This window comes from Tursiops truncatus, chromosome 6 (assembly GCF_011762595.2).
Source record: "Tursiops truncatus isolate mTurTru1 chromosome 6, mTurTru1.mat.Y, whole genome shotgun sequence".
Lineage (NCBI taxonomy): Eukaryota > Metazoa > Chordata > Mammalia > Artiodactyla > Delphinidae > Tursiops > Tursiops truncatus.
The window spans coordinates 9,099,995-9,113,410 of record NC_047039.1 but is presented as its reverse complement, the minus strand read 5'-3'; positions in this window follow the sequence as shown (position 1 = coordinate 9,113,410).

The window sequence follows — 13,416 nt, the reverse complement described above, 5'->3', positions numbered from 1 at the left end:
ATTGCCCCACTTAGCAAGAGAGACAAATGCCCCTCATACCCGGCTGGCTGCCACAGTCACTTGGTGTCATCTGCTCAAGGCCAAGCACAGGAGGCTGGGGGCTGGGCATCCGAGAGAAAGACACCCCACAGAACCCCAAGGCCCTTCCACCCCAAGGGCAGACCAAGCGCCTTTGGAAATGCTGGCTTTCAGGCGCGGGGCCCGAGCAGGCTTAGGAAGCCGCCCTCCTCCAGCTCGTTCTCAAACACGCAAACGTCCTGGTTACAGTACTTGTCAAATATCTACTTCACGTGTAGCTGAGTTACATTAGTGAAGGAGGGGGGAACAGAGAGGTCACAAGGGGCCAGAGCTGAGGAGGAAAGTCACTGCGATGAGCGGATTCCAAGGCCTCCTCGGGGACGGGAGTGGAGACCTCGGGAGCTAGAGCCGGGATTTCTACATCAAGGTAAGGCCACAGAATGGGTGGTCCTACTGGGAAAACCCTCCCTCTCACTACCCTGAGGAAGCAGGAGTGCGCAGCCTCTTGCAGTAACTCGTGGAGGACCCCAAGTCTGCTGTTCCCACCTGTGCCGCACGCTCGTGCAAGGCCTGGACGCACACACCACCCCTAACTCCGGCTGAGGTTGGAGCATCCCCTAGGGCCCGAGGATAAAGCGCCCCATAAGTGAGGCGACCGCACGCTCTGGTTTGTCCGGGACAGTCCTGGCTGACCTCTTTTGTCCTGGAGTCCTGCCTGGTTTGTCATTGTTTAATGGAGTGTTAATAAGGATTGCTCTAGGGCTTCCCTGGTGGCGCAGTGGTTGAGAGTCCGCCTGCCGATGCAGGGGACACGGGTTTGTGCCCCGGCCTGGGAAGATCCCACATGCCGCGGAGCGGCTGGGCCCGTGAGCCATGGCCGCTGAGCCTGCGCGTCCGGAGCCTGTGCTCCACAACGGGAGAGGCCACAACAGTGAGAGGCCCGTGTACCACAAAAAAAAAAAAAAAAAAAAAGAATTGCTCTAAAAGAAGCCAGGATGCGACTGGTGCCCTTCCACTTGGGCTTCCAGCTCCTGCCAGCTTCTTTTGTTTTTTTTTAACATCTTTATTGGAGTATAATTGCTTTACAATGGTGTGTTAGTTTCTGCTTTATAACAAAGTGAATCAGCTATACATATACATATATCCCCATATCTCCTCCCTCTTGTGTCTCCCTCCCACCCTCCCTATCCCACCCCTCTAGGTGGTCACAAAGCCCCGAGCTGATCTCCCTGTGCTATGCAGCTGCTTCCCACTAGCTATCTATTTTACCTTTGGTAGTGTATATATGTCCATGCCACTCTCTCACTTCGTCCCAGCTTACCCTTCCCCCTCCCCGTGTCCTCAAGTCCATTCTCTACGTCTGCATCTTTATTCCTGTCCTGCCACTAGGTTCATCAGAACCATTTATTTTTTAGATTCCACATATATGCATTAATATACAATATTTGTTTTTCTCTTTCTGACTTACTTCACTCTGTATGACAGTCTCTAGGTCCATCCACGTTTCTACAAATGACCCCATTTCGTTCCTTTTTATGGCTGAGTAATATTCCACTGTGTATATGTGCCACATCTTCTTTATCCGTTCATCAGTCGATGGACACTTAGGTTGCTTCCATGTCCTGGCTATTGTAAAGAGAGCTGCAGTGAGCACTGTGGTACATGACTCTTTTTGAATTATGCTTTTCTCAGGGTATATGCCCAGTAGTGGGATTGCTGGGTCATATGATAGTTTTATTTTTAGTTTTTTAAGGAACCTCCATACTGTTCTCCATAGCGGCCGTATCAATTTACATTCCCCTGCCAGCTTCTTGGTGTGTGAGTCACGTGTGCAGTGAGCAAGTTTTCAGTAAACTTGAGGCTAAATCCGGAAGATGACGAGGGCTGACCTGCCACTCCTTCCCAGGCCTTTCCTGTCTCAGGGTAACCCTCCCAAGGACAGGGTTTGCGGCTCTCCCGGGCATGCTGAAATGCTCGCGGACACAAGCAACTCAGGAGAGCTGACTCCCCCTGGCTGGGGTGGTGCAAAGGGACAGACTCAGTATTGCTGATCCAGTCGGTGATGCTGTGGCCTGCAAGAGGCATAAGGCCACAAGGCCACTGGAGAGCCAGTGGGGGACGGGGAGTGACAGGCGAAGGGCGTATTCGCGACATGCGGGACCTCAAAGGCAGGAGTCTTGCTGAAGGGCTCACAGGCAGTAGTCGGAGCAACTTTGCCACTTACTGGATGGTGTAAACCTACAGTTATTTATCATAGTGTTTGCAATCGCGTTGTCACTTTTCAACGACCCTTAGAAGCAATGAGTCTGACAAAAAAGGAAAGTGCATAAGTAATGAAAATGTAAAGGTCTTGACTTTCTCTTTTTCAAGAAAGTTAATGATGAGATGGTAACATGCGCAAATGCTTCGCTGCGTTTCATCCACCCTGAGAACTGTAGCGGTGTTATTGGCTATATAAAAAACAAGACATGAATCCACTCCAGAATCATCAGCATCTAACTCAAAGGTCAGCATTAACTTTAAAAAGACTGTCTAAAACCCAGGTCAAACATTATTCGGTGTGTTTCTGTGAGGGTGTTTCTGCACGAGGTTAACATTTGAATCTGTAGACTGAGTAAAGCAGACTGCCTTCCCTAATCTCCACAGCATGTGGCCTCACCCCATCAGTTGAAGGCTTTAATACAACAAAACCCTGACCTTTTGAGTAAGAGCAAAAGGATTGGAGGGATATAGAGGCTGGAAGAAGGGAGACCAGGAAGGAGGCTCTTAAAATAATTCAAGCCAAGTATAAGATTAACTGTCAGGTATGCAGTACACAAATATTTAGTAAGTACCTACTGTGTGCTAGCAACTATTCTGAGCCTTGAGAAGACTGCACCCAGCTGTAAAAAAGTCCCTGCTCATGAAATTTATAATCTGGTGGGGAGACAGAAAGTCAATGAAGTAACAAGCAAATATTTGATGTGACACATGGCAACAAGTTATGTGAGTTGGACACATGCTGTGTGCTTACACTTGTAAGCACTTGACATGTAGTAACATGTTATTTGCATGACAACCCTGTGAAGTGTGTACTATTATTATCATCACCATGTTATAGATGAGAAAAATGATGGGCAGGGGCTGGATAACACCAGCCAGTCCAGACAGAGCTCATACTCTTTGCCTCCCCGTGTTACTGCCTTTCAAGTATTGGTGGCCTGGCAATGGCAGGGAGTGGGGAGAAGTCCACAAGCAGGGGCCATCCTCTCCCCAGACCAGGCATTCTGAGCCCCTCGGCCTCCCCCCTCTCTGCTCCATGCTGACAGCTCCTGAGCGTTCATGCCTTTTTGCCAGCTGTCCCCCTGCCAGCCTGCAACTCCTTTGAGAGCCAGGAGCCATTGTACCTCTGTTGTGTCTTCTTAGACTTTCACATGTTGTCAGGCACATTGTACGCGTGTAGACCAGAGAGCATTGCCAAAGACCACCTGTTCAGCAAAGAGTGGCTGCGTGGACGGAGTAGAAAAGGAGAACCATGATGGGAGAAGCACTTTGAGGGCACTCATGCTGTGCACGCTGTGTTCTCTGGTTTTTCTGGGGTCTTCATTGCTGCACACGGGCTTTCTCTAGACAAGGCGAGCAGGGGCTACTCTTCGTTGGGGTGCGCGAGCTTCTTACTGTGGTGGCTTCTCTTGTTGCGGAGCACGGGCTCTAGGCACGCGGGCTTCAGTAGTTGTGGCTCACGGGCTCTAGAGCACAGGCTCAGTAGTTGTGGCGCACGGGCTTAGTTGCTCCACAGCATGTGGGATCTTCCCGGACCAGGGCTCGGACCCATGTCCCCTGAATTGGCAGGCGGATTCTTAACCACTGCGCCACCAGGGAAGTCCCATGTGTTCTCTGTTTTAAAGGGGAGAACTGTTGTATCGATAAGACATTGGAATTTTCAATAACAGGTGAGAAATCAAGTCCCCAACCTTCTTGGCCAGGATACTCAGAGTGGAGCAGGCTCCTCGTCCCTGGTCCTCCTCACAGAAACTCAGGTACAGGGCTAACAACAGAAATATTGACGTCGCCTTACAGGCACCTGGCGCCTAAAGGCTCACAAAGCAGCCCTCCACTTCAGTGGACATTTACAGTTTCGACTGCCCAGATCAACAGCTCCTTCTCTGAAAAACTGTCCTCCACCTCCTGCACCAACCAGGCGGTTCTGATGGACGCTCCCAGGTATAGTGCCTCCCTCCCTGGCCAAAGGATGAGCATGTTCCCCAAGTGGACCAATCCTAGTACTCCATTGCCCTCGGCCACAGTGATTGGACCAGGCATGGGCACATGACCCAAGCTAGACCAATCAAAATACTCCATAGTCACCCCACCCACCACACCCCCAGCCACGGTGATTGATTCAGGTGTTTTTGTACCTAGAGCTGGCAGGGTTCCCTCCCTCTAGGTGTGAGGCTGTAAGGATTCTAGGAGGCTGATATTCTAGTAGCTGAGATTCCTGGCTGAGAGAAGGAAGACACCGTGCAAAGGGAAGCAGAAAAGAAAGAGGAGAGATTGATTGAGAGATTGCTCCTTACCGATCACCTGGAGGCAGCTCCACCCCGTCAGTGGTTTGAGCCAATGTGCACACACCCATTATCTGGCTGAGGTCAGCAAGCCGGCGAGGCAGGGAACCTTCTCCCATGACAGATAAGGAAACTGAGGCTCACACAGGTGAGATGATTACTCAAGGTCACTTGACTAACAGGGGGCGAAGCCACGACAGATGCAGCAGAACTCCAGCCTTGAGATGAGAGCTTTGTCTCATCTACTGCCCCAAAAGGCACCGTCCCTGTAGCCAAGACCACTGCCCCACCCACAGGTGTAATTGCTCTTGGGTATAAGTCACACTTTTTGCTCTGGACTCTGAGCCAGAACACAGTATCTACTCTTAGATGGAAGATTATTCAGGGTCCACGGGACAGAACCTCTTCTTTGGGAACTTGGACCCTCAAAGTCCAGTGGAGGATTTAGGCAGCAATGAACTGAATTTACCCAACGCTATTATCCTCTCTTCAGAAAACATCCACCCCAACAGCAATGTCATCATACCCTGCTTGTTCAACAGGGTCTCGGCCATAAAATGCATTAAGTGCAAACCTCTGTCAACCGTTCATGTTTTATTATTATAACTCCTTACAATGCTACTTTGAAAATGTCCTTCAAAGAACCCAAAGGGCTTTCTGACATTTTCTGTAAAGTTCTTTTACACCTACTCCAAAGCTTGAGAAACCAGAGGCCATTCCCAGTGCCCACTTTTTTGAAATGAGGGGCAAGGTAACCCCTGTGACCTTTCTGAGCCCCCTGCCTACTCCAACCTTCTGAGAACACGGCAACGTGATTCCCAGCCTAGGTTCCAGGAACATACTTTCCTGAACCTGCTACGATGAGACTGTATTCTCCAGGCCCCATCATCCCAGAAGAGTTTCTTAGGAGGCTGCCCTTCCTGTGGGTTTCAGAGTTCCAGCAGAATCTGGAAGTGTCACCTCCATGACCTCTGAGCAGGGGAAGTGGCACAGCTAGAAAGAGCCTCTCATGTAAACCGGCCTTAGGTGTTTCCTTCTAGAGGACTCCAAGTACCTCTAAAGTTTTTGTGAATAATTTAGGCCAGACAGGTGGACAAAGGCTTTGGAACTTTTCTAGCCAAAGGGTAGAGCTGTTGGTGAAAGGTGGGCAGCGCTGCTTAAGATTCTTTGCAAGAAGCACTAACCTGGCCCAGTGGCTACTGCCTCCGGGACAATGCCAGTTGGAAATCTTAGCGTCCAGAGGAGACTCACTTTCAAACTCTGAACCAGGAGGTTGCTGGTGACTGGGACTCAAAGCCCGGAATTAACACCAGCCTGCAGGTGCGGCTGAGAGAGCCTGACAGCTTCATGGAGTAGCCACTGCCCACGTGCTGAAAAGGGCACTAGACGGTCAGCTTCTCAAAGGGCCGTGTCATTCTAGACATCTCTCGTGGGCCACCTCCCATTCTCACGGCCTCACCTCTGATTCCAGCCGAGGCTACAGCAATGGTTCCATGCCACTTTGTCCACTTTGTGCTCACAGTACCTAACTCCAACATATGCCAATGTCCCCTGCTTCCTGGCCCGGGACTTCTCTCATGTCACAGCCTGCGGCACTGTCAGGAACCCGCGTGGCATTCACACACTCACATCCTGGAAGTGTGGGGGGACTGAACATCCCACGGACCCCTCCGGCCAATAGAGGGGGGAACCCAATGCTTCTCCCTTTCATCCCTCAGGCAGACGATTCTGAGACACAATGTTTGGGGCTCCTCAGACGGTCCCAGTGGGCTCAAGTACTAGTCACCCACTGTGGTGGACAACTCAGGGACACACCTAAATACTGGCTTTCCTTCCTCTGTCTTCCCCCTTTGGTCTTCATTTCTGCTCTCTGAGGTCACTTCTCAAAGAAACTGTATACTGCAAGCAAACCTTTGTCTTAGGTTCTGGTTTTGAGAGGAGCGTAGGCTAAGACACGTCTTTATCTTTGGGTTCCCATAGACCAGCACTAGCTCTGAAGTTTCAGTGATGATTGCTGTGTAACAAACTATCCCCAGACTTAGTGGTTTAAAATAACAACAATCAGGGCTTCCCTGGTGACGCAGTGGTTGAGAGTCCGCCTGCCGATGCAGGGGACACGGGTTCGTGCCCCGGTCCGGGAAGATCCCACATGCCGCGGAGCGGCTGGGCCCGTGAGCCATGGCCGCTGAGCCTGCGCGTCCGGAGCCTGTGCTCCGCAGCGGGAGAGGCCGCAGCAGTGAGAGGCCCGCGTGCCGCAAAAAACAAACAAACAAAAAAAACAATCAGGATTTTGCTATAGGGGCAGGGTCCACGTGGACTGCTTACTTGTCTCTGTTCCACGTGGCATCAGCTAGAACAGCTCAACTGGGGCTGAAGGAGCCACTTCCAAGATGCTTCACCTCCATGGCTGGCAGGTTGGTGCTGGTTGTTGGCTGGGAGCTCAGCTGAGACTATTGACTCAGAGCCCTAACCCTCCTCCACACGGGCCTCTCCGTGTGGCTGCCTGGGCTTCATCACAAGCTGGGTTCCAAGAAGGAGGAAGTGGAAGGTGACAGTCATCTTAAAGCAGAGCATCACTTCTACCGTATTCTGTTGGTTAAAGCAGTGTTAGGTCCAGCTCAGAATCACGGGAGCGGGAAAATAGACATGCCTTTCAGGGAGAGGAGTGACAAAGCATTCTCAGCCAACTTTGATCTGCCACGGTGGCACGGAACACTAGATAAATGAAGAGTTAAATAAATGGTTAATTACAGAAGCAAATTCATTAATTAATGCTACCAGCCATTATTCAACAATTACTATTCCTCCCACCCACCCGTATAGGCAGTGTCACTCTACCTGAAATTTGAGAATAAAATATCACCTTTATTTATTTGAGACCAGGAAGCTTTTTGACCTCAGAGTCACGGAACAGCAGAGCTGAAGGGATCCTAGGGGTACCTCCTTCAGCCACCTCATAGTACAACTGAGGGAAATAAGTCCCAGGGAGAGAAAGGGATTTGCCCAAGGTCACCATCATGGTCATTGGTGATGATACCAACCCAGGGCTCAAATTTCCAGCCCAGACCCTCCCAGCACACCGGAATGCTGGGTGAAAGGGTGCAGGAAGGGCTGCCTCCTCCCTGCCTTTGAGTCTTTGTACCTGGAAATGCCACAATCCAATCTACTGTGAGCATGAGAGTCTGTGAAAGGGCTGAGGCGCCAGCACGGAGGAGGAGCTCAGACTGGAACCAGTAAGACCTCCAGGTACAGCTTGGCCTGCTCTACATTCGCGCCCATCACGGCCACGTGGCCCAGCCAAGCACGCTGGTTACTGCCCCATTTCAGGAGCATTTGTGGAACCTCTGGAATGTGCGAGACACAGAGGAGACTGCAAAAATAGCACCATGAAGGGCATCTCTAACTTAATACCGAGTACCTACCAGGTGCCAAGCGCCTTATTTCATTGTCGTCATTTTACAGATGAGACCACTGAGGCTCAGAGGAGTCGGAGAACTTACCTATTGTTCCCGAGCTAGTAAGTGACCTGCTGGGGTTCAAACCCAGGCCACTCACACCTAAACCTAAACGTCTATATTTCTCCCTAAATCAGCCATCACACTGAAGCGACCCCTGCCCTCTAGGGGGCTGCATCTAGAGGTAAGCCTGGTACAGCTGGTACCCAGTCCATAGGGCACTGCGTGACCAAGGGCAATGGCCCACAGGCATGCAGGTCATGGAAGAGGCAGGACTCGGGCAGGAGGGACCTCGGGACCCTGGAGGGCACAGGAGGGCAGGCCTCAGGGACAGGAGGCACCTGAGCCAGGGCTCCTGCTGGGAGGAGGGTGATGGTTAGAGTGGGCAGCGGTGTTGGAGGGCAGGCTGGCTGGTGGAATCTGGGGCTTGGAATGTCTGTATACGTTAGGGGAGAGGCCTGGGGGGCTCCTGGACTCCAGGTTCAAAGGGGAATGAGGGAGCCTGTCTTGAAGCTGCGTTTGCACAGCGACCCTACTGTTTTTTAATTGCTTGTGCACCAAGGCGCCCTCCAATAAGCCAGTCTGGTGCAGACCAGGGTTGGGAGGGGAATATGGAAATGGGCCCTCGGTGTGAGGCTGGGACTTTTGAGCCGTGTTCCCAGGAGGGAACCACCGTGATTCTCAGATGGGCAGTGACAGGATGAAGTCAAAAGAAAAGTGCACATTTTTTAAGTGCCGCCTTTGAGTCACTTGATGACAGCCTGGAATTTTGATCCACCCATCCACCCTGTGTGTCGGGGGGCTCTCAGGATTCCCGTTCTTCCAGCTGAGGAAACTGAGGCTCAAGGAAGTGGAGTGACTCACCCTGGGCCTCACAGGCAGCAAGGAGGGGAGCCGAGAGCTGGCCCGAGGCCCTGACCTCTGCGCACACTTTCTCCCCCCAGGCAGCAAGGGACAGGAAGACCATGTCCTGCACAGTCACAGTGAGGCTGGGCCGAGGGACACACACAGGAAAAGGCCACCCCAAAGCCACTGGGCCTTTTCTGGCAGAGCAGGCGCCCCAGGACTGGGGCCCCCCTGGGTCTTTGCCCTCCTTCACAGGAAGAGAGGTTTCCACCCTGAGCAGGACGGTGCATGTTAGAGGCCGGGCGGCAGCCCTGGGCCCGGGCCGGTTCCCAGCAGTCGGGGAGGCTGGGCAGAGCTGCTGAGTCACGGCACAGCCTCGGACAAGTCACTTCCCCCCGCCCCGGGCACCCGGCCTGGCACTGCAAGTGGGAATCCTGGTGGCCCGCACCTGGGCCCCAGGGGCCTTCCCACCGGAGCCAGCTGTCAGCTGGTCCAGCGGGGAAGGGGCGGATGACACAGGGGAGCAGGGAACACGTCGTTTGAGAACTGACGCTCGGTGGCAAGTAGACCCCACATGTAGAAAGCAAACATGTGGCTACTGACCTTTGTGGCAAAAAAGCCCCACACACCCTTGGGCGATGGGAACATGCCCGGGAGAGAGTCCTGGGTGACGAGGCTTCTGAAAATGGGTACAGCTGAGAGCCAAGACACCCCAAAGGTGGAGGTTGCACACGTCACTCCTCAGTGTAAGGAGCCCGTGAACTGCTCTCCAGTCGAGGAGAGGGGTCCTCATCTAGGGCACCGCAGGCTCGCTCAGCAAACTGCGGGGCATCCGTGGGGTCTGGTAACGTGGGGCACAGAAACGTGGCTTCTAGAAGCGCCCACAACAGAGTTCATCACCTGTTCAGAGGCATGCGCTGCTGCGGAAATGTATTCAGGCTACAATGTTCACTTTTTAAAAAAGTGAGTTTACAAAATGATGTAATCTCGATATTCTGAAATAAAGTTTAAAAATGTGTGTGTGAGCACACACAAAAACCTAGGGGAAAAAAAAAGCCTAGAAGGAATAGAACAAAAAATAATAAAAGGTTTTTAAGTTAGACCTGGAAGATAACTTACCAAAGGGCTCGATTTACTTCCAAAGGGAACTTAGCATCCTTATTACGATAGAATTAGCTGCCAGCTCCTTACTTTGATAAATCCGAACACTGACCATTAGTGTCGGCCCCCTAGATCTGTCCCCTTGGGGCGAGAGAAGAAGCTATCCCGAAGTCTTTTATATCAGGCCTTGGAAAGCCATGATGTGTGTGTATATGTGTGTAATATGTATTCCTGTATATGTGAGTGTGTGCAATATATGTGTGTAATATGTGTGTATGTAATATATATGTAATATATACGTGTGTGTATGTGTGTGTAATATATACGTGTGTAATATGTATATGTAACACGTGTGTGTGTGTGTGTTATGTGTTATCACTCAGCTCCCCACATGCAGCAGCAATTTTCTTCCTGATCTGCTCTGGTGGGGACAATATTACAAATAGTTTTCATTCCTGACAGATGGCCAAGGGTGGGGTATGGACACAGGCTGAAAGGTGGCAGACAGCCAGTGGAGAATTACATTTTTCCAGCAATCATCAAAAGGTGATTGCATCAGGAATTTATCCCTCACCATTGATCATCTCCTGAGCTTCTAGTTATTACCATAATCTGAAAGCTCTTGACATAAGCTAGTACCAATTTACAGGTAGAAAGACTGAGTCCCACAGAAATGAAGCGACTTGTCTAAGATCAAACACTGAGCAGAGGGGGGACCAGGACGTGTTGGAGCCCTGAGTAGATTCTGTCATCTAGCAGACACTGACGGGGCACCTACTGTGTGCCTGGCACGAAGTAGCCCCCGTGGAATCAAAGATAAAGATGCCCTTTCCAGATAAATTCGTTCCCAGACTAGCGGGAGGATAGAGGCTCGAAAACAGAGGTTGCATCGTCACACCCTCGGTACTGTGTGAGAGGGCTGTGGTAATAGTCACACACCCTCTGGGGCTGAGGGCCGGGGGAAGGTGGGTCGGATGGGTGGAGGATGTGTGGAAGAGGCTGTCTGAGAGCGGGAACATTCAAGCTGGGTCTTGAGACATGAGTAGCAGTGCACAGAGTCAAGATGCTGGGAAGGGCATTCCAGCCCGAGGGAACAGCCTATGCAAAGGCACTGGGGGATGCAGAAACAAATCCTATTTGGAAATCTGCTGTGCCCAGAACACAGGGTGTGCTGTGGGGAATGAGTCAGGGGAGAGGTGGCTGCCAGCTGGACCGGGGCCTGAATGTCCCTCTGAGAGGTCCGAGCTCCGCTTTGCTGGCGATACCAGGCAGGCAGAAGCTGGCCCCAAAGGGTGACACTTGCAGATCTTATGGGCCCTCCAGCTGGCCTGGATGGGGGGAGGCTCAGGGCGAGAGCCAGGTGACTGTGGCGAGGCCCGGGAGTGGACAGTAGTTGTGGGGTGGGGAGGATGGAGCCTGGGAGTCCCCCTGGGCCACAGAGGGCCCAGCCTCCCTTGGGAGACCAGCTGCAGTCTTCACACCTGGTCCTGACGGGAGGGGTGCTCCTGGGTGTCAGGGTTATGTGAGGACCTGCCAGGCTGAGCTCAGACAACAGAGGCCTCTTGCCTCACCCTGCGCGGCCCAGCAGCCTGTGTGGAGAGGTAGAGAGATCAGATGATGTGGGCAAGGTGAGGCAGAGTTCCAAGGAGGCGGGGCCAGGGCCTGGTGACACATGGAAATGGGGCCGGGCCAGATGTCTGGGGGCCTTATGCCACGGCCTGGTGACAAGGCTGGGCAACAACCCGGGGCAGCTGAAGTGAGAAGGGATGATGAGGAGGGACGTGTTCAGGGCCCGGGTGCGGGAGCCACACCCCCAGCACAGATGTGTGCAGCTCAGGGGAACCCCGCCCCGGGACCCCCACCACTGCCACCTCCCTAGAGACCACTCCCATGCTGAGGCCAGGAGCAGAGAGGAGGGGCACACTTCTCTTTTCCTTGCTCCTTTTCAGAGGCTCAGAGAACCAGGGTATTCTAGCCCCTAGAAACTCTCAAGTCTGGACTCCTAATTTACAGAGGCCCAGAGACGGAAAGTGACTTGCCCGAGGTCACACAGCAGACAAGTGGCTGGGCCAGCCCTGCAGAGCATAAAATGGAAAGGCCTAGACCCCAGTCTTCCTTCCTTCACCCACCTCTCCTATCTGCAGGCCTCCCATGACCAGGCGACCCCAGATCAGAGGACGGCACAGCCCAGGCAGCTCGGGTGGCCCTGTGCCATCAGCCAGGCTGCGAGTGGTCTCGCTGCCCAGGGAATCCCCCCACCTTCCTCTCCGTCGCCCACCAGCTGTTCAGGCTCAGCTGTGGTGGGTGGATGCTCACCCCAGGCGCAGTCGAGAGACAGCCCGTCCTCCTGGGCAGGAACTGGGAAGGGCAAGTTTGTCTCCACCTTCATTGGCAGGATCCCCATCTCTGCTTACCAGCGACGGGGCCTTAGCCCCTCTTTGCCCCACCTGAGCATCAGCTCCACCTGTGAAAGGGCATAATCACGCCTACATCGGGATGGCTGCAACGGCCACGCGAAACACCAAACGCAGCAGGGCTTTGTAAATAACCGTGTCCCCAAACGTGAAGGACGGAGTGCTGCCCGCACGTCCTGTGTGCCCACTCGGGGATCTGTCAACGCCTAGGCACATGTTTTCTCCAAGGCGAGCACATGTTCACCTGTGCTGGGCCTGAGATGCTCCCTTTGGGTGCTTTTATTCACCGAGAACCGGCTTCCCGATGAGGGTGGAGGGGGCGCCTTTATCAGGGGCCTGGGAAGCAGGTCTGGGCGTGAGTAAGGAGGTGCATCCCCAGTTTGGGGCCGGACTGCCCGGGGCAGGGGGCCTGTGGGAGAGCCGGCTATCGGGGGTGGGGGGGATGCGCTTGGATGGCGGTGGCCGGCAGTCCTGCTGGGGCCCCCATTGATGGCCGTGTGTCTGAGCAGCCCCTCTGCCCTCTCCAGGACTTAGTCCTCTGAGAAGCCCCTCTCCCAGACCTTGGGGTCCTATGCATAATCCTTGCCCCCAACCTGGAGTCCCGGGGAGCCCGGCTCCCAGGGAGGCGTCTGGCCCCAGGGGCAGGATGGTGGGAGGGAAACCAGGGAGGATGTTCTCTAGGGGAGAGGAGAGCTGAGCAGGGGCAGGGGCAGCTGCTGGTGACACTGATGAGTAGGTGCTGTCCCTCCAGGCCCTCCCTCCTTCCCACGGTGGGCGTGGGCTGCGCTCAGCGTGCCAGCCTTCCCCGGGGGCGGCCACTGCCCCAGCTGCTCCCCGAGTCCTCGATCCCTCATGACTCCCGGGAGGGGCTCCCCTGTGGCTCCCCTGTGGCTCCCCCGTCCAATTAGGCGGGGAGCGAGGCTCAGAAAGGGTCAGGGACTCACCCTGGCCACACAGCCCGTCAGGGCAGAACAGGGCAGCAGCTGGGTCCTGGGCCAGCCCCTGCCCCTCCCTCTGGGCCAGCCTGGCGTCTTACTT